Source organism: Camelus ferus, chromosome 7, assembly GCF_009834535.1.
Source record: "Camelus ferus isolate YT-003-E chromosome 7, BCGSAC_Cfer_1.0, whole genome shotgun sequence".
In the NCBI taxonomy this organism is placed as follows: Eukaryota; Metazoa; Chordata; class Mammalia; order Artiodactyla; family Camelidae; genus Camelus; species Camelus ferus.
Window position 1 is genome coordinate 62,661,155 of NC_045702.1, and position 21,765 is coordinate 62,682,919.

Here is a 21,765-nt window from a genome sequence, read left to right on the forward strand (position 1 = left end):
CCACCTCACACACACACACACACATACACACTGTAACGTTAACCACATAAATATTAAATTTACTTCTAGGAATATTTAAATTTCCAATGAGAAAAAGAAAGAAATTTTTACAAAATGCTTTTGTATTTTGTGCCTACTGCACCTGGATGTATGATAAAACTGATGTAAAATGTTATATACCTGTAATTTCATAAATGCTAGAGAGATCACCCAGATCAGGAAAAGTTGCAAAGAAAAAACGGAAATGGTGCAAAACTTCCTTGCTTTTTGTTTCTGGTGAGCAGATGGAATTTGAACTTTGAATATTAGAAACAGAGTAAGTCTCATAACTGATGATCTTTGCCTATTGGAGTCTCTGCAAAAAAAGAGACAACATAAAAAGGGAGGCAATCTCTAGATCTAGATAAACTTTTTAAGTTTAAAAAAGCAGTTTTTAGTTGCTAATAAGCTCTTATGAAATAAAAATTTCTGATCCTTAAAGGCTGATGACTTTTCAGCCTGATGTGCATATTTTTGAGTGGGTCAATTTGGATGCTAAGATTGACAATGTAGAAGCACTGCTCGTATTTTGGACTTGGAACACAGCTATCTGGCCTTATAGTCTTGGCTTTGCAAAAGACTAGCTGCTAGTTTTTCGGTTTTTTTTTTTTTTTTGAATTCTGAATTCACAGGTCTTAATTGCCTGGGCTTGACCCTAAGCTACAATCTGAAGATATCTGGGCTGTGTTAGCCTCAGCATGAGCTCTGCTGAACTGAAAGTAGGCTGAGGCTCAATGAATAGAACTCAAGACTCTAGGAGTGCTACAGATTTAGGACACTCTTCTATGAGCCCTTAAACTATGAAAACTTCAATGAATGCTGGCTGGACTGTCTGGGTCACACTCACATGCCCATTAAAAAATGGCTTATTCTCTGATGGGACCATCTAAAATGAGGCTACTGATCAGCTCTGTATTTCTGATACAGAGGCTAACCGCGTACCTAACTTGTGACTCCTGCCAAAAGCCGCAGGTTGGAGGAGAGCATATCACAAGGAGTGTGACCCCTCCACCCACCCATGACAGACTGGATTCTGGACACCCTCTGGGGAATGGCTCACTGCCGCTGATGTGTGTGTTCAGTTTTCCAGGTAAGTTACAATTTACAACAATGGATTGATGATAGCCTGACTCTACTTCACTCACTTTTCTCCTGGTAGACATACCTCAGGGAAATACTTTGATTATTAAATACAACTGTCCCAAAATAGGGACTGATCTTTTTTTTAGAATGCTCACTAGATAGGACAAGAGAGGGGAAGTTATGTTAACCGACTGTGAAAGATTTTGAATAGTCAGGATAATCCTGATCAATTCCTGAACATAATCTATGTTCTGGTCAAATTATATAAAATGTTTTTCCTATGAAAATACTGTTGTCCCTCTTGCACTCAATCCTTGTGAATAAAAGGTCTGGGTAAGAACAGGGGATGACTGAAAAACTGTAAAGTTAAATGGGACAAACTGATTTTGTAATAACATAAATAAAAACCTGGCACCTGGTTAGGCAGGAGAAAGGGTATTAGCAATCTTTGTTTTTCAAAACGATCACTGGAAGCGTCCTCTTCATCCTGAAGGACAACTTCCCATGTTAACTTTCCAAGAGGCTGTGAGCACCGTGAATTCAAACTAACTGATGAGCTGTGCTCCCATCCGACAGTGCTGACTGCCAGATGGCGGAGGGTGGCCTAGTGCCTGTACTTTCCATGCAGAACATCTCTAGATGTGTTCCATTCTTGTGAGGTAGATGAACTGATATCATGGACAAGCAAATCTGTTTGGAACTGTCTACCTTCAGGCAGTCCTGAAATCAAATACTCTACTGAATTAACAGAAGTGGACTGGGAACCTAAGGGTGGGAGACTCCACAGAAGGAGATCACACTGGGGCCCTCTTAACCTGTACTGCTTACTATTATGTCCTGCTTGGGGTTTCCTAACAATTGTGAATTTTTTGTTTACAGGGGTGGAATACTAGTGGCCTCTGGAATTGTACTTACGTGTGTATGCTGACTATTAGAACACTGCTTCAACCCTAAAAGCCATTTAGGTTACTTTTAACATATCAGTCAGATTTGTGCTATGTCTGAATTGATGCTTCAGGCTAGATAAAAAAGAAACATAAACATAGAAACATAAGGAGGAAGCCACCCAGCTTTCTAAGAGAGATCTTTATGGTTAATGAAACTTAACCATTCAGCGGTTCAGACTAAATTCTGAACATCTAAAAGGCATAGGTATCAAGATGCCTTGGTCAAGTGCCAAGGGGATGGACTATGTAGAAGATTTAATGTAGCAGGCTTGAGACAGCTATCCCTAGAAAGCCCTGCTCTCAAGGACTGGCCCTTGACTGGTGTCTAAAAATCTGGAATTTAAGGAGGGTTTGAACATTCCTAAGTAACAGGAGTGTTTTACTGTGCCTACGTTGTTTGTACAATATGGTGTATCCTAAACACTTGCTTTTTTTCCAAGAGTCTGGAATTTTGGTAAATGTTAGGCAGAAGGTACCTATGTGACTAGCCTTCAATAAAACCTTGGGCATCAAGTCCCTAGTGAGCTTCCTTAGTAGACAACATTTCACGCACGTCACAATTTGATGCTGGAGGTATCAGGCACCTCCTGTTTGACTCCCTGAGGAGGGACTCTTGGAAACATTTGCTCCTGGTTTCCTCTGGACTTCACCCCATGTGACTTCTCCCTTTGCTAATTTAGGTCCATATTCTTTTGCTGGAATAAACCTTAGCTGTGAGTACAATTTAGTCCTGTGACTACTAGCAAATCACAAAACCTGGGGGCTGTCTTGGGGACCCCTGACACACTAAATTTGTAACAGTCTATTTTAAAATCTATTTTGTCTGATAAAAGTATTGCTACTCCAGCTTTCTTTTGGTTTCCATTTGCATGGAATATCTTTTTCCTTCTTTCAGCTTGTATGTGTCTCTAGCTCTCAAATGAGTCTCTTGGAGACAGCATGTATATGGGTCTTGTTTTTGTATCCATTCAACCAGTCTCTGTGTCTTTTGGTTGGAGCGTTTAATCTATTTATATTTAAGGTAATTACCAATACTCATGTTCTTAATTGCCATTTTGTTAGTTGCTTTGGGTTTGTTTTAATAGGTCTTTTTTTTTTCCTCCTCCTTTTCATTCTCTTTTCTTGTGGTTTGATGACTAGAGAAAGTCCTTTAACATTTGTTGTAAAGCTGGTTTGGTGGTGCTGAATTCTTTTAGCTTTTGTTTATCTGTGAAGCTTTTGATTTCTCCATCAAATATGAATGAGAGAGACTTGCTGGATACAAGTATTCTTGGTTCTAAGTTTTTCCTTTTCATTACTTTAAATATATCATGCCACTCCCTTCTGGCCTGTAGAGTTTCTGCTGAAAAATCAGCTGATAACCCTATGGGAGTTCCATTGTATGTTATTTGTTGCTTTCCTCTTGCTGATTTTAATACTTTCTCCTTATCCTTAATTTTTGTCAGTTTGATTACTATGTGCCTCGGTGTGTTTCTCCTTGTGTTGATTCTGTATGGAACTCTCTGTACTTCCTGGACTTGGGTGGCTGTTTCCTTTCCCAAGTTGGGGAAGTTTTCGGCTATTCTCTCTTTGAATAATTTCTCAGGTCCTTTCTCTCTCTCTTCTTTTTCTGGGACCCCTATAATGTGAATATTAGTGTGCTTCATGTTGTCCCAGAGTTCTCTTAAACTATCCTCATTTCTTTTCATTCTTTGTTCCGTAGTAGTGATTTCTACTAATCTGTTTTCTAGCTCACCGATCCATTCTTACGCCTTATTTAGTCTATTCTTGGTTCCTTCTAGTGTACTATTCATTTCAGTAATTGTATTCTTCAGCTCTGTTTAGGTATTCTTTATATTTTCTCTTTGTTAAAAACTTCCCCCTGTGCATCTATACTCCTTATGAATTCTCTGGACATCTTTGGCATCATTACTCTAAACTCTCAGATAAACTTCCTATCTCCTCATCACTTATTACTTCTTCTGGAGTTTTATCTTGTGCCTTGGCCTGGAAGGTATTCTTCTGCTGCCTCATATTGTCTAGATTTCTATTTGTATTTTTAGGTAGGTTAGTTATGTTTCTTGACCTTGGAGAAGTGGCTTTCTGTGGGAAACGTCCTATGCACCCCAGCAGTACACTTCTCTCTTGTCACCCAAGGGCCAGGGACCAAAGGTTCCAGGGTGGAGTCTGGCCTGCATCTGCGGATTTCTTCCACAGGCTTAGGGATTCTTGTTTTCTTACTTCTGGTATCTGCCCCTTGGTGGGTGAGGCTGGACTATAGCTTATGCAGATTTCCTGGCAGGAGGAGACAGCGCCTGCCCACTGTTGGGTAGATCTTGGTCCTGGTCCTCTGGTGGGTAAGGTTGTGCTTAGGGGTGTGTCTAGAGGTAGTTGTGGCTCAGGAAGTCCGATGACAGGTAAGGCTGAGTTCCCAACCAGTGTGTTGTTTGGCCTGAGGCTTCCCAGCACTTAAGCCTTGAAGCTCTTGGGTGGGGCTAGGTCTTGGTGCTAATGACCCAGGCAAGATGTCAGCCTCCAGGAAAGCTCATGTGGATGAATACTCCCAGAACATCTACCACCAGCTTTTATGTCCCTAGGGTTAGCCACAGCCGCCCCCTACCTCCCCAGGAGACCTTCCAAAACCAGCAGGCAGGTTCCTATGAAATCACTGCCTTTGCCCTTGGACCAGGCACACACGGATTCTGTGTGAGCTTCCCAAGAGAATGAGGTCTCTATTTTCCCCAGTCCTGTGGGCTCCTGGAGTTAAGCCCCGCTGGCTTTCAAAACCAGATGCTTTGTGGTTTCCTCTTCCCAGTGCCAGAACCCTGGGCTGGGGAGCCTGACATGGGGCTCAGAACTCTCACTCCCATGGGGGGCCCTCTGTGACTTAATAACTCTTCAGTTTGTGAGTTGCCCATCTGGGGGATATGGGGTCCGATTATATTGTGAACATGCCCCTCCTACTGTCCCCGTCCTGCTGTGGTTACTTCTTTATGTTCCAGTTGCTAGGTTCCAGTCCTTTTTTCACAATGGTTGTTTAGCAGTCAGTTGTGGATCTGTCATAGTCATGAGGGGAGGCGAGCTTGTGGTCCTACTAATCTGCCATTTTGACCAGAAATCCCCAAAGCTTTTTCTAACTTTGTTCTGATAAACTTTTCTCCTGGTCATAGGTCACATTTTCTTGCTTCTTCTCATGTTTAGTATTTCTTAAATGGATGTTGGACATTGTTGTATGCCTGCATTTTGCTGTCTTTCTAATATCTGTCTCCTCAGTGCAGTAAGTCTTCTGTACTCTGCTTGGATTCCTCTATTGTGTGGTATCGTCTGGAAGGTGTCTCCATAGAGAAAGCAAATGCAATGGTATGATAAAAAAATAACATGACATAAAATCTATAGGGAACTCAAAGAACAATCAGTCCAAACCCACATTCACTGCTGGTATGTTGTGTGATACAGTTTCCTTACTGAAGGGATGTTTAACCTCTCATAAAAAATAGTATGTTAAAATCAGTTCATTTTAAGCAAAATTTTATATATTTATACAAAAATAATGACAAATATGCCTAACATATTATTAAGTATTGTTAAAAAGGTTGATCCTCTACTTGTCAAGGAGATCTAACTTTAATTCAGGGTGTTTAGACTATTGGAAATTCAAGACTAAGAGGAAATAAATTATTTTTATACTAACTAATAGTTCTCTCATGTTTTCCTATTAAAAGATGAGCTTCAAGCAAAAGTTCAAGAGGATCCTTACAATTTACATTGTTACTAATTTAAGACAGCTCTAGGAAAAATTTTCTTAAATTAGATACAAGAACATTGAAAAGTATCGAGTACCCAAAACCTATGACTTTAAAAAGTATAATCTAAATACACAGCACCAGTATTAGAATTATGCTAGCAAATAAATGATTATTTTAATTAATAAGTTTTTTTTTTACTATGTTGAGTATAAGTCATAGGCATGAAATTGTATGATTTTTCTACTTTCTGAAGCTGTGTATGCATGTCAAAAACTGAATCAAATTCCCATTTTAAGAGTTTTAAACTTGGGTACCTTTACAGATAAACATCTAATCTCTACATATTGGAAAGTTATTAGTATCATCTATTACACAGAGCAATACTAAGAAGTGGAGAAAACAGAAGAAGGGAAGCTGCCCATTTTCTTCTGATGTCACGGTCTTTTTATTCACTAAAAGGCTATTTGAAGATTACCAGCAAGGGCAAGGAGTGACTAATTAACTTCTGATGTCCCCATCCTACTTAAGTAGTCTAGTGAGAGAGAAACCCTAGGGTAACAATGCCCGGATCTTGACTTCACTCTATCATTCTCTAGATACAACTGAGGTAAATAAAAACATCATTGTTTGTCTATTACTCAAATATAAAAAGAAACCCACTTGCAAAATTCTATTTTCAGTTACTTGGAGAGAATTCACAAACTAATTTTAGAAATAATTTTAAAGTGGTTCATTGTCCTTCTGGACTTTATCTAAAGATGGTCACAATACATGAAAATTTATATACTAGATGTTCATAACTCAAGAAATGACAGAACTTACTGTCCTTTCAAAAAAAAACTGTTAGCAGCAATACCTATAATGTAATAAGTGAATTATACTACAAAATAATAGAGATTTGACTTTAAAAAAATCTGTTCAATGTCTCTTATTGTAAATGAGTCAAGTGAAAAGAGTATTTTTAATTGTCAATTTAAGGATAGAGTATACTTCTAGTCTAATTTTAAATATATGGAAAAAAAGATAACCACTCTAATACTCAAATACACAAGTAGTTCAATCACTTTCAAATTTAAAATTCTGAAGAAACTATTAACAAATGTTTCTCTGCTTAGGTTCTTTTTTTTCCCCTTAGGTTCTTTTTTTTTCTAACACTTTTTTATTGAGTTATAGTCATTTTACAATGTTGTGTCAAATTTCAATGTAGAGCACAATTTTTCAGTTACACATGAACATACATATATTCATTGTCACATTTTGTTTTCACTGTGTGCTTAGGTTCTAATTAAGCAAACTATGATAAATCCATTCAACAGAATGCTAGAATACAGTCACTAAAATCATTTTTACAACCTTATTTTATGTGGAAAAATGCCTCCACAACAAAAAAATTAAGGTAATTATAAGATTACATGCACAATCATCACAACTAAATAAAAAACAAATATATCCATTGAAAAAGACTAAGGAAATATATATTACACTGTTAACTTCAAATGGCAGAACTATGCAATTGTAGTTGGAATTTTTCCTCTACTGTTTCTGGTGTTTTCTGAAACTTAAAAAAAAGTATTTAAAACTAGATCTAATATTAACAAACATAAAGGGAGAAACTGACAAGAATACAGTAATAGTAGGGGACATTAACACCCGCCTTACATCACTGGACAGATCTTCCAGACAGAAAATCAATATGGATATAGTGGCGTTAAATGACATATTAGACAGTTGTACTTAATAGATAGCTATAGAACATTCCATCCCCAAACAGCAGAATACATATCTTTTCAAATGCACATGAAATGTTCTCCAGGATAGGTCACATGCTAGGCCACAAAGCATATCTCAACAAATTTAAAAGGACAGATTATATCAAGCAGCTGTTCTGACTAAAACAGTATGAAACCAGAAGTCAACTACAGGAAGAAAAATGGGAAAAATGCAAACACACAGAGACCAAACAATATGATACTGAAAAACCAAATGATTAATGAAGAAATCAAAGAAGAAACTAGAAAATACCTTGAGACAAATACAAAAAAAATGCAACTTTCCAAAATCTACAGGATGCAACAAAAGCAGTTCTAAGAGGGAAGTTTACAATAGCCAAGACATGGAAGCAACCTAAATGTCCATCGATAGATGACTGCATAAAGAAGATGTAGTGTGTGTGTGTGTGTGTGTGTGTGTACACACACAATGGAATATTATTCGACTTATAAAAAGAATGAAATAATGCCACTGGTAGCAACATGGATGGACTTAGAGATTATCATATTAAGTGGAAAGACAAATATCATTTGATATCATTTATATGTGGAATCCAAAAAAATGATACACATGAACTTATTTACAAGGAAGTTGTAAATTTACAAAACAGAAACAGACTAACAGACATGGAAAACAAATTTATGGTTATCAAAGGGGAAAAGTTGGAGAGGGATAAATTAGGAATTTGGGATTAATATACACACACTACTGTATATAAAATAGATAAATAACAAGGACCTACTGTACAGCACAGAGAAATATATTCAATATCTTGTAATAACCTATAATGAAAAAGAATCTGAAAAACAATATATACTATTTTTATAAACCATACTATATATTACTATAGAGCTTATGTATTCTTATATATATTATGTAAGTTAATAATTTATAATTATATATAAATTATTATGTAATTTAAATTCTATTTACATTTAGTGTCAAAAATATACTTAGCAACAAACTTAACATAAGATATGTAAAACTTCTATGCTGAAACAAATGCTGTTGAGATTAAAAAGATCTAAATAAATGGAGAAAGGGAGAAAAGAATTAGGTAAGGAAGATTAAGAGGTACAAACTGCCAGTTGCGAAATAAATAAGTCACAGATATGAACTGTACAACATGGGGAATATAGTCAATAACTATGTATTATCTTTGTATGGTGACATAGCATGACTAGACTTCTCATGATGATCAGTATGAAATATACAGAAATACTGAATCACTATGCTGCGTACCAGGAACAGTGTTGTAGGTTAATCATTCTTCTAAAACAAACAAACTCATAGAAAAAGAGATCAGATTTATGGTTACCAGAAATAGAGGGTGGGGACAGGGGGAATTGGAGGAAGGTAGTTAAAAGATAAAACTTCCCATTATAAGATAAGCAAGTACTACAGATACAACATTCAATATGATAAACATAACAACACTGCTTATGTTATAGATGAAAGTTAAGAAAGTAAATAGTGATAGTTTTCATCACAAGAAAAAATTTTTCTAATTCTTTAGTTTTGTATCTATATGAGTGGAAGTATGTTCATTAAACTTCCTGTAATAATCACTTCATAATGTTTGTAAATCAAATCATTATGCTGTACACCTTAAACTTATACAGTGTTGTATGTCAGTTATATCTCAATAAAACTGGAATAAGGAAAGGAAAGAAGAGGGGGAGGAAGAGAGAGGAGGAGTGAGAGAGGGAGGGAAGAAGGAAGAAAGGGGAGAGATAAACCATGTTCATAGACTGGAAGACTAAACATAGAATTATAAAAACCCTAGAATATCCTTAGTAATCTTGAAAAAAGAACACAGTCAGACAATTTAATTATCTGACTTGATTAACTGTTGCTTAATCAAGATGTTGTGATACTGGCATAAGGTTTAACACATAGATTAATGGAACAGAGTAAAGTGCTCAGAAATAGATTCACAACTTAAATAGCATTATAATTTTCAACAAAGGTGCCAAGACAATTCAATGGGGGAAAAGTTAAGTTCTACATCAAATGACACCAATTAATGGATATTCATATGGAAAAAATTAAAACTTTGACTCCTATCTCAGATTATATGTAAAAATGGATCCCATATCTAAGTGTAAAAGCTGAACTCACAAGTTCAGTATCCAGAATGTATAAAGAATTTTTATAAGCTGATAAGAACAAAAAAGCAAAAGGATAAAGTGACAGAGTGCAATACTTCCCCAAGTATTCACTGCCTTTCCTATAGGAGGATTATACTTCCTGCCCATTAGACCAGTGTTGGCCATTTGACTTGCTTTGGCCAATTAAATGTGAGTAGAAATAAAGCATGGCATTTCTGAACCAAAGCTTTAAGAGCCATCATGTGGTTCTACCATTGCCCTTTTTCTCATTAGCACAAGACCCAGGCAGCAGCTTCTCTTTCAGGATGGGTCTAGGATGAAGGCATGGAGCAAATCTGAAGCAGATCTGCAGCTGACATATAAATGAATGAGAAATAAATGCCTGTTGTTATAAACCACTTAAATTTTGTGGTGATTTGTTTCTATAGCATAACAGTGCAAGCTATCATAGGAATGAACCAGCAGTTCACAGAGGAGTGAATCCCAAAATACCTATAAACATGGCTTAAACAGATAAAGGTTTATTTTTATCTCATAACTGTAAATATGGAAAGAGACAATCTAAAGCTCTTATATAAACTTTAAACTAAATATGTCATCAATGTCCGAGCTCCCCCAATTTTTATACTCCGCCATTCTTAGCTTGTAGTTTACCTCCTCATGGTCATAAAATGGTTGCTGCAACTGCAGACTGCAAACTTTGTCTGTCTCATTAGCCAGAATTGGATCCCATAACTATCTGTAACTTCAAGGAGAGCTGGAGAATATTTTTAACCTTTGAAGGTTTTCATAGTTCAGACAGGAAGAAAGAAAAGATTTAAAAATAAAGATTGGGTCAACACATATACAATGCCTGTATATGATGCTGTTTCTACTTAAACTGGCAAAAGAATCTGAAAACAAATTGAAAAGCTTATATATTACTGGTAGGATGTATAATTTAGAACAATGATTTCCTATTTTTTAATCATCCTCATCAATCATTTAGAGCCATGAACCTAATGTTATACATACTTTTCTTTTTCCATTTTTTAAAAATTGAAGTACAGTCAATTATAATGTGTCAATTTCTGGTGTACAGCATAACGTCCCAGTCTTGCATATACATACATATATTTGTTTTCATATTTTTTCCATTAAAGGTTATTACAAGATATTGAGCATAGTTCCCTGTGCTATACAATAGAAACTTTTTTTAAAATCTATTTTTATATATAGTGGCTAACATCTGTAAATATCAAACTCCCAAATTTATCCCCCTCCCACACCCTTTCCCCTCTAACCATAAGATTGTTTACTAAGTCTGAGAGTCTGTTTTTGTTTTGTAGGTGAGTTCATAGTGTCCTTTTTTAAATTAAGATTCCATATTTTCTTTTTATTAAGATTTCACATAAGAGTGATATCATATGGTATTTTTCTTTCTCTTTTTGGCTTACTTCACTACAATGACAATCTCCAGGTCCATCCATGTTGCTGCAAATGACATTATTTTATTCTTTTTTTATGGCAGAGTAGTAGTCTATTGTATAAATATACCACAACTTCTTTATTCAGTCATCTGTTGATGGACATTTAAGGTTGCTTCCATGTCTTGGCTATTGTATACAGTGCTGCTATGAACATTGGGGTGCAGGTATCTTTTCACATTACAGTAGAACAATGATTTCTTAATTTTACAATATTTGTTCATGTTTTAAGATGAATATATCACAGGCCTAGGAATCCTTCTATATAGTCATATTTATATATATTCTTATCTAATACATACTTTATATATATTAATTTATTTCTATATTTAAATGAGGTATAACAAGGCCAACTTATTTCTTTTAATAAACTAGAAATGTCAGAGTGTATTTATGTACTAAACGCAATTCTGTGAAATTTTGTTTCAATAAATAAATACATACAAACCCATAGACATATATGCACAAATACATATAGCATGTACGTGTGTGTTTATACAAGGTTATAACATATAATGTTATTTCTTACTGTGAGTTATGGTTAAAAAAATTAACAGATAGGGTAACTCCTGACAGGTACACAAAGAGACCTGTACACTGATGCTTACTTATTTTGGCATTATTTATAATAGCAGGGCTTGGCAACCAGCAGACTCCACTGCATCATAAAACTGGCTGAATGGTTTCATTGTGGACCCCAAGTGCAGGATGTTTAGGTCCATCTTTACAGGCTGCATGGAGAAAGGAAGCTGGGGTAGGTCTCACCAGTTAGTATGTATACTTCCACCTGACCCCATTTCCAGAATGGTACAGCACCCTCAGCTGTCTGTCCCTGTGCTTCTGGCACAGTTTGTTCAGATAACACACCTCCTGTTTTCTTCCAGTTAGAAGAGCTCAGCTATTCAGAAGGTGGCACAGGATCTGTACAATTTTACTCCTTATAAAATTTTTCATTGTCTGCTGTTTTTAGCCATATTCCATACTTCTTCACTCAGAGCTACTTGTGCTTCTAATTTGTGTGGTTTTCTGGTGTTCTTTAGCACAAATCAGCCTTATTGTTCTTTCACTGTATTTCATTATAATTCACTATATGAATTAGGTTTGAACTTTGCTTAATCAGTTTAGTTTTACTGAATCAGTTGCCTTTTGTGTATTTGCTCTCTTGCTTTCAAAACTTTTTTAAAGTCTTTCAACTGCTGTTGTCTCTTGTTTTTTATTTTTGACTTTAACATAAAATTCAGACATAAAATTTACCAAGCACATTCACATTATTGTGTAACCATCACCAGCATCCATCTCCAGAACTATTCACTTTTCCCAAACTGTAAGTCTATCTTCATTACACGGTAACTCCCCACTTCTCCCTCCCTCCAGCTCATGGCAACAACCATTTTGTTTTCTGTTTCTACAAAACTGTGTGTTTTCTTAAAATTCACTTTTCCAAAATGGAGACCTATCTCCTTTATTCAGTTTTAAGGCAAATTCTTAGATCATCTCTTCATTTCTCTATTCTCCCTTTCTAGAACTCCTACTATTTGGATAGTGGATCTCCTAGCTATATCCTCTGATTTTCTCATCTTTCTCTCAACTTCCATCTCTTTGCCTTTTTGTTCTACTTTTAGGGAAATTTCTTTAACTTTATTTTCCAACTATTCTACTGTTGGAATAGAATAAGATACTTTTCCTATAGTATCTTATTTTTGGATCATGGATGTAACATCTCATCTCTATGAAGACAACAAACAGTCTTTTAAAAAACTTTTGTAGACTCAACATAGAGATTTAAGTTCTCTCAAATTGATTTATAGAGTTAATGCAATCACAAACAAAATCCTAGCAGAGATTTTTATATAGATAAGCTGCTTCTAAGTTTTATGGAAAGGTAAAGTAACTAAAAACTATCTTTTTAAAAAAAGAATAAAGTTGGAGAAAAATATTAATTGATTTTAAGACCTACTCTAAAGCTTCAATAATTAAGACATGTGGTATTGGCAAATAAAGGCACATAGATTCATGGAACAAGAAACAGAGCCTACGAATACATCCATACAGATAAGGTCATTTCACTTTTGACAAAGGTACAAAAGCAATTCAACAGATAAAAGAGATCTTGTTTTTTAAAATAAATGGTGTTGTGACAACTAGACACTCACATGCTAAAAGAAAAAAAAAAGAAAGAAAAGAACAGAACAGAATCATGACCTAAAATACAAGGATAACTTATACAAAATTAACTAAAAATGATTCGTAGATCTACAAGTAAAACTAAAAACTATAAAACTTTAAGAAGAAGAAAACATAGAAGAAATCTTCATCACCTGGGATTAGACAAAGAGTTCTTAACATGACTCCAAAAGCATTACAAATTAGACTTTATTAAAATTAAAAACCTTAGCTCTGTTAAGAGACTGAAAAGACAAACTACCGATTAAAAGAAAATATTCACAAATCATGTGTCTAACAAAGGAAATGTCACAAAGTAGATGAAACTCAAAGGACTCAAAGAATTACATTCAGTAAAAGAAGGCAGTCTCAAATTCCATTTATACAAATTCTCAAAAAGACAAAATTGGAGCAGTGAAGACCAGATCAGAGATTGCCAGAGGTTAGGGGTGGAAGAGGGTGTGACTATAAAGGGATAGGACAAAGGAGTTTTTAGTGACAGACTGTTCTGCATCCTGGTTATGATGGTGGTTACACCAATCCAAACATGTGTTAACATTCACAGAACTGCATACCTACAAAAGTCAGTATTACTATATGATAATTAAAAAATTAAATTTAAAAGATTTCTTCGGCTCCCTGAATTATCAAAAAATCATCTGAATATTCTCCCACCCCTACCCCTCAACCATTTATTTGTTTCTTTCAGTCTCTAGGCTGGTACAGATGTTCCTCCAGTGTCATTTTGCTCACTATTCACAGTTAAACACTTAAGATAACTGGAAACTGTATTGTGGATAGTTGGGCAAGAAAGATAATTGAATGCTTTCAACTGTGGGAAAGGGAGAGGATACAATGTTGATGGAACCAATATATTTTCAGTGATGTTAGTGATTCCAACACCTTGGAATATATCAATGAATCAAGTGGCCTTAGGTTTATGTAGAACAGAGTCAGAATAATTCTTGTTTATTCTAAGGCTATAGGCTCCTAACAAATGAAATGTTATCAGGAAAAGGATTTTTATTATAGAGCTTTAAAAAAGAAATCACATACTCACCTATCCTTCATAAACTCAGGTACTGTTACTGAGCAATAATCATGTGTCAAGCAAACCACAGATAATGCAAATACACTTTTCAATCTGGTTCTACCTCCTTACTCTTACTTAAAGAGTAAATCACAATATAAAGACATTCATTTTTCTCTCAGGTGCTATTTCCTTTTCCCAAATGAAAGACCATTTCAGAATCATAGGCTTAACTGATGATAGCCAAATTCTTCTACTGCTGAACAGCTATAGCCCTCAACCTAAGGGAACTGGTTTAAAATCTGGGGACATTTTATTATTTTCCTGTCCCTCAATGCTACCCCACTGATTCAATCTAAAAATAGGGTGAGACATGCAACCACAAAAGAGATTTCAGAAAAAAGTAAACTTATCCTACAGGCACTGTATAACGCTTTCGGTTATATTATAAGATGAAAGATACAATTTCTAATGTTTTTTGTGCTTAAAATCAAACATTAAGAAAAGTCTGGCACTGTGTGGTCCATTGCCATGTCTACAGAAACCTTGTGATGAATAGTTTATACCTTAGAGTAATACTCTCCCCAAACACCCTACCACAAGCTCAAGATCAAGTGTTTGTAGACCCTTGATCTCAAGGTTTGTAGCCCACTTTCCTCTATTATATTCCAGTTTAGTTTTATTACTGGGCAGCTGTTCCACCCTTCTCTGGTAAGAGTAATTCAGTTTTTCTGGAGAAAAATTCGACCCCAATCAGGACATGGTTTAGACAGGACTAGCTCCACTCCAGTGGTGAGCATAAATCTGGCTAGTGTTTTCTATTCACCCAGCTACAGTGACTGGTTCATGTCAGGCAAATTGGACTATTGACTTAATTCTAGGACTTTTGTTGGAGGGACCAAGAAAGAAGTGTTTTCTTCTGAACAAAGAAAAAAAAAAAGAAAGTGTGTAAGTTGCCATGTTTTATATCATGCATCTCCCCCATTACCACTGTCCCTTAACTATCTGGACTAAGGAAGAACATCTGACCCAAAGTGAACCTTTTGGCATGCCAGTAGCCTATTACAAGGTGTGCTTCAAGAGTTCTACCCAAAAAGAAGGCTCTAAACTGGATAGTGACTAATTTAACCTATCAAGTTCTCTTTCTTATGGAATTTGAACATATGAGAAAGAAAACAGGAATGAATTGAACTTTCATACTTCGTATTTTCTCTTCAATCCTTCACAACCTTTCCCTGCTAAGACCTTCATCTTCTCATAGTCAAGCTTATAAACCAACTTGAACTTGTATTCAATTTTCTCTTCTTTTCTTCCAGCTAGAATCAAAGTGCATTCCTTTCAAAGCAAAGATAAATGATTCATTTATGCTATGGACCCCCTACTTCTCAAAAACACTTCTCTCCTCAGAAACCACGTTCTTTCATTTACCTTATCCCCTTCCTACACCATCAGTTCTCCAGAATCGAGGGGATGATCTAGGCCTAGATCACCTATCAACATGCAAACACGCTCGTTATTTTCCACGTTAGAAAATCTCCTTCTCACCCTAGACATCGCAAACACAATCAAAGCAATGGACGGATTTATGTAAGAACATTCAAAAGCTGTCACATTTGTCACACTTACTGAATGCTGAATCTGATCAAGAAAGCTGTAAGTTCCACTTGCATGAGCTCTCTGAGCAGTTTTCCTAGGGAGTAAGAGAAGGGAAGACTTTAGTATTGAGGACTGTATTTTTGAATTGTGCCTGCATCATTTTCTGTCAGAGTGATATCTGGTTAACCTCTAAAATAGGTTCTTGATTATAGTGTGAATTTAACACTGATATTGGTGATGATGATGATGAAAATAATTATGATTAAATCTTAAATATACTTTCACTGAATGCTTTCACACTCCAGTTAGGAAGGTGTTACTATTTTCCCTATTTTAGAAGAGAAAACTGAAGCTCAGACAGCTCAAGTAAGCTGTAAAAAGTATGAATACAGGTAGTAGAGCCTGGATTTGAACTTGGGCAACTGGATTCCAAGTTTAGAACCATTCTGCTATACTTTTATCTTACACAGTGAGCTTTTTGTTACAGGATGTGTTCATGGAAAGAAGGGAGGCTATTCTTTCAGAGACATTATTGTGGAATTTCCTACATGGAATTAGGCGGGATGAAATCAACACTAAATTCTCCTTTTAACTCTACAGTTCCAAGATCCTATAATGCTCAATCCCATGAGAGCTAAACTTCAAAGTGACTTCATTCTGCAATGATTAAAATTGTGCTATAAGGTGTCACATCAATAAGAAATTTCATAAACATGGCTACCAATCCCACCCCACCCTCAACCCAATCTCCTTCTTAAAGGATGGTCTTCTCAATAAATGCTTGGTCAATTACATCCACATTTAAGAAAAAAAAAAAAAGAATCTTGAACCCTACATAAAACCCCACACAAAAGTCAAATTCCAGATGAACTGCAAATATAAATGTGAAATGCAAAACAATAATGCTTTCAGAACAAAATCATGGGGGAACATCTTCATGACTAGGATAAGCAATGATATTTTTTTAAAAAACATTGTTAACATTAGTTTACTTCATGTATAAAATGTCATTGTATTGTCCCCCATAATTGTTTCAAATCTGTATATATTTTTTAAAAAGTCATACATATATAATTAGGTTTTCCCTCTGCCACAATCATTTCCCTCCCTCCCTCTTCCAGAAAAACCACTACCTTGAAGTTGGTTTTTTAAAAAATGTGGAATAACCTAGCTATCATCAGTAGAACAAATAAAATAAATGGCTATTAATCCTATAATGGAACATTATATAGTAGCTAAAGCATATAAAAAATCTACATTATTGTATGATTTTTTAATCCAATCAAAATATAAACTTATAGGTAAACAGTTTTATGTTTTTTTGTATTTCCCACTGATAACTGAAATTGCCACCTGATACCTGTTTCTACAAGACTGAAGTCTTAAGCCACTGTAGTCGCTGACCTTCCACACACCCTGAAAGGAGTTCAGGGTGGAGATCAGGAATGAGGCACTCTGTGCCCTAAGAAAAACTGGCATAACAGGCCTTCAGATAGTTCAATATTTCCAGGAGAAGATTTTATGAGCCCAATTTCTTAAATCTTTTCATATCTAGAAAAACGCTAAAATCATTAACGGAGACATCTGCTCCTCGTGAAAAGCAGTAACCTGCCAAAATCTGTGCTTGACTGCACATATCCCCCTTCACTAAAATCATATATATACACTGACCTCTCCCCTCTACCTCTTTGGAGCTATGAGAGAGGCTGTCTCCTGGGCTGGGCTATAGTCCTCATTTTGCACCAAATAAAACTTAACTCATAATTCTCATGTTGTGCATTTTTTTCATTCAACAGTTCTGGTGACCAAAAAGGGACTCAGAGCAGACCTCTCTCCTTTGCCTGAACTCTATGAGGAACTGAAACTTGGTACCAGCAGAGGTCTCCTTGGAGAGTGCAGATGAATTTGGGTGACACTCTCATATCTCTCTTGGATCTCCCATATAGGTTGATGATCCTGAGTTTTATTTGGTAGTGTATAACAGGTAACTGGCCCCCAACTGAAAGATACTGGGGTGGGGGTTGGGGGTTGGGGGTAGAACCCAGTTGAAAGACACTGGGAAAATACCCACCCAGCTGAAAGTCACTGGGGAAGTAATGACCCAATCGAAAGATACTGGGGGGGAGGGGAGCCTGGTTGAAAGACACTGGGGTTTGGGCTGAGTGTTTAGGTAAGAGGGTGCTCTGATGCCTTTCCTCAATATGGCTGCCTCAGTAGAATTTGTCAGAATAAAACAGAATATATTACATGAGAGCTTTGCTCCAAAAAAGAGGGACAAGATACCTCCCGGTAGGTTACAGCTTTCTCAGGTACCTAAGAAATTTATGAGATGGTGGAGATAGAGTCCTCTTATCATGCAGTGGTCCCATAGGGAAATCCATTCATTAATTTAAAAGGCTTGTTCATCCAAGGGTCACATATAAGAATTGACCATTCAGTGATCCAAGCACCCACGGTGGTCTTAGACCACTGAAAGGAGAAACTATGTAAGAGGGCTGAAACAACTCTAGGGTGACGCCTGGAGGAGTTAAGCTCATGACCAATACAATTTCAATAGTAAGTTTTATCCCAGACAAATTCAACTCTAAAGTTGGAAATAAAGCCTTTCAAACAGAGAAATGAGAAGCGTCAGAAAGCCAGACTTCAACTAACACCCCTGCCAGGTTTATGTATGCACAAAACTTACACTTATAATTATATACTTAACTGGGGATTAAAGGAAAATCTTGCCCTGAAAATGGTCAGTATGGGCTCTTATACTGAGTACACGGCTGTTAGAGGAAGTTGGCTTCATAAAACATCTTTTCAGAATTCTGGACCTGAGAGAACAAGTCCTTCTAGGAGAACTTGCTTTTCTCTTCTGTGCCTAGAGACCAGGGCTCTCAGGAACACTTATCTTATCTTATCTAGACCATCTCTAATTCCTGAGACTGAGGGGAAAAAAACGGGTGGAAGAGGCTTTTTAAAATTTAACTTATTCCACCTATTATTTATGAACTAGTGAGTTTTATATTGTAATACCTGATTCATGGCTAAGTTTAGAAAGTGAAGCTATGAGATCTCTGTTGTGTCTATCTATAAATCTATGTATGCATGTATGTCTTTAACTTTGGATGGTGTTATCAAAGTTAATTTGTAAACTAGCTCTACTTAATCGTCTTAAAGGAAATTAAGTGCTTACATAAATTCTCAGAAATATAAGAGGAAACTGGCCAGAATGAATTTCAGGTTCATATGAACTGGGAAATACTCAGTATTAAATTAATACCTGGTATTAAAGTTAGTTAAGCTTGTTGTTTTCATTAATATAGACATGCCTTTAGAGTCACCAACATTAAATACAATACTTTTATTATACTTAGGATTAATAGAAGTCAAGTAAGATCTTACTATATCTGCTGTAAATTATCAGCAAGAAAAATAACTTGGTGTGATGAAATTTTTATAAGTAAATTAAATGTAAATGAGATAACAGCTTTTGGGTGAACTCTTGAGGAATAATAGTATTTCTGGCATGTCTACTTAATAATAATCTCTCCAGATACTTGGTAACTTAGAATTTTAGAGTTGTGCTAAATTAAGTTAAATGATAGAAATTTATAGAACAGTTAGTCATTTCAAATAACGTAAGATACTGAAACATTAATTATTACACATTGGATTCCTTTTACAGAGAAACTAAAGGTATTTAGCACTATGAATAAGTATGTTTGGTACCACACTGAAATATTTTCTATAAGAAAGCACATGTTTAGAGAAATTATTAGTATTTATGTTTCCCAATTAACAGAATGCTAATGTAAAAAGACAATTCATAATTGCTAACTTCTTAGTTTTCACTAGAAATTAAGATTTTTAAGAGTTGAGGATTCTAACTTAAATATGTAATTAAAGCTACTAGAAATAATAAAGGACATATTTCAGGATACAGTAGGAAAGCAGGATGTATGTTTTCAGTAAAAGAAGATAAAAGTAATGGAATTACAGTTTGTTAAATGGAAAAGAAAGTAAGTTTGTCCTAGAGCTAAAGCTGGCTATTTCTGGATGGGAGAAAAATAAGGGACAAACTAATATGGACACAGAAAGTTACAAAGGTTTGGGGAAAAGAAACCCTAAGAGTTTTGTGCATGGTCAGGATTGGATAAGTTTAGAATAAATTTAATTGAGTAGATAAATTTTAAAAAGTAAGCTGGTGCAAACCTGAATTTGGTTTTTCCCTCTGTTAAGAGGACAAAGTTTTCTTAAAATGTTGATCTGTTCTTCATAACAGACTGTAATGTTTCTTTTACATTTAACCAGTAATCTGTTATAACTTTCAGTATTTGCCTTTGAAATCTTATTGTCACTTTAGTTAAGTAAGTATTGTTTCACAATGACCTATAGCCCTATTTGACTGAGTATTTTAAAACCTTTTTGATATATATACACATTTTTTTTTACAAACTTCCCAAGTCAAATTCTAATAAGTTCCTTTGACCTCTAGCTCACTTTGGGATGCTTCAAAAGGCCCTTGAAACATCCCAAAGAGAGATCTTAATTAGGTTCATTTGGTATATTAAATTACATGGGAAGCATTGCCAAGTGACTAATAATCTTCTAAGGTTATATTTTATGGATAAATATTAATGCAGGTATTCTATAAATTATACGGAATTCCTAAAAATTTGACATGTCATGGTAAAATGCTATCAGTCATAACTCTATTTATTTTCTTGAAATGTTGTATGTCACAACAGTAACCAAGTGTCTTTGTCAACTGTCTTGTAATCAGGTCTTTAACCATTTCTTAAGTCCTGCCATTCATAGTTGTTGTTTTACTCTGATGCCTTTACAAAAATGCTTCCTCTTCAAGAAGATTCATAGAAAGGACTTTTTGACAAGTACAAATTTCTGATAACTTTCAGATCATACCACTGAACTAGATAAGAAATTAAAGAATTCTAGTGGAAAACCTGATGGCTTCATAAAATTGTTAACAAAAAGGACTAGTTACATAGGACTGAGTGAACTGGGGAATGTGGTTTTAATTTTTATGGTTTCTGTCTGAAATATCACTGGCTTTTAATCTGTGTTGTCCAGATATAAGGAAACTCTTCCCCTCAAGCTAATTATGACTTACAGCAACTTGGTAAATTATACCTTTGTAAGCAGAACTGAAACATTTCTCTTTTAAGTCTACCTGATCCCTCCAGAGACTGGAAACTCTTATGTTCCCAGCAGTTTTGTCAGGTAAATTAGGAAGGCCACCTATTAACAGGTGCAGGAATCTCAAGGAGACTGAAAAGGGAGGAATTCACCCAAATTTATAGATGTCACAGGTGAAATCTGTGACAAGCTTGGCTTTCCTGGCCTTGAGAAGTCTTTTAAAGATTTAATCTGAGATTCTTTATAAAAAGTTCCAGCAAAAAAAAAAAAAAAGTTCCAGCAAAGCCAATTTTTAAGAAAGCATACACAATCAATTACACTTATATAAATCATCAGGCCAAGTTTATTGAAACCAGACTTACTTTGCTAACAAATTAGTCTTAATTTGGCTATATTTGGCAGAAATTCAGGTAACTTTAGAGAGAAAAATATTGTATTTTGGTGGATATTAAATTATAGTTTTGTCAACTGAGGTCTGTATTTATGGCCCAAGACTCACTTCCCATACTGTTCCTTGCTGTTATGTTATATTAGTGCAAAGTTTAATTGAATTATTAAAGGACATTAAGCTTGTCTCTGAAGCTTATCTCAGTAATCTATCTTTGGATGAAGATCAGATGCTCCATGACCAGCAACCATAAGATTATGTATATTGGAAAAGACACAGTTTAAAGGACTATCTCCAACCTA

At 35.5% G+C, this 21,765-nt stretch overlaps 1 protein-coding gene across 6 annotated transcripts in view; it reads right to left on the reverse strand.

The window, feature by feature from the left end:
- The window catches only part of ANKIB1 (ankyrin repeat and IBR domain containing 1), a 205,346-nt gene that overhangs the window by 84,270 nt on the left and 99,311 nt on the right, over positions 1-21,765 (reverse strand). For 5 of the 6 annotated variants that reach the window (XM_032484014.1, XM_014553304.2, XM_014553306.2 and 2 more), the window contains exon 2: positions 15,961-16,024. The exons of the other annotated variant lie outside the window; for it this stretch is intronic. The gene's annotated coding sequence lies outside the window, so the exon portion shown is untranslated. The remainder of the gene's footprint in view (positions 1-15,960; positions 16,025-21,765) is intronic. 6 annotated transcript variants of the gene reach the window in all.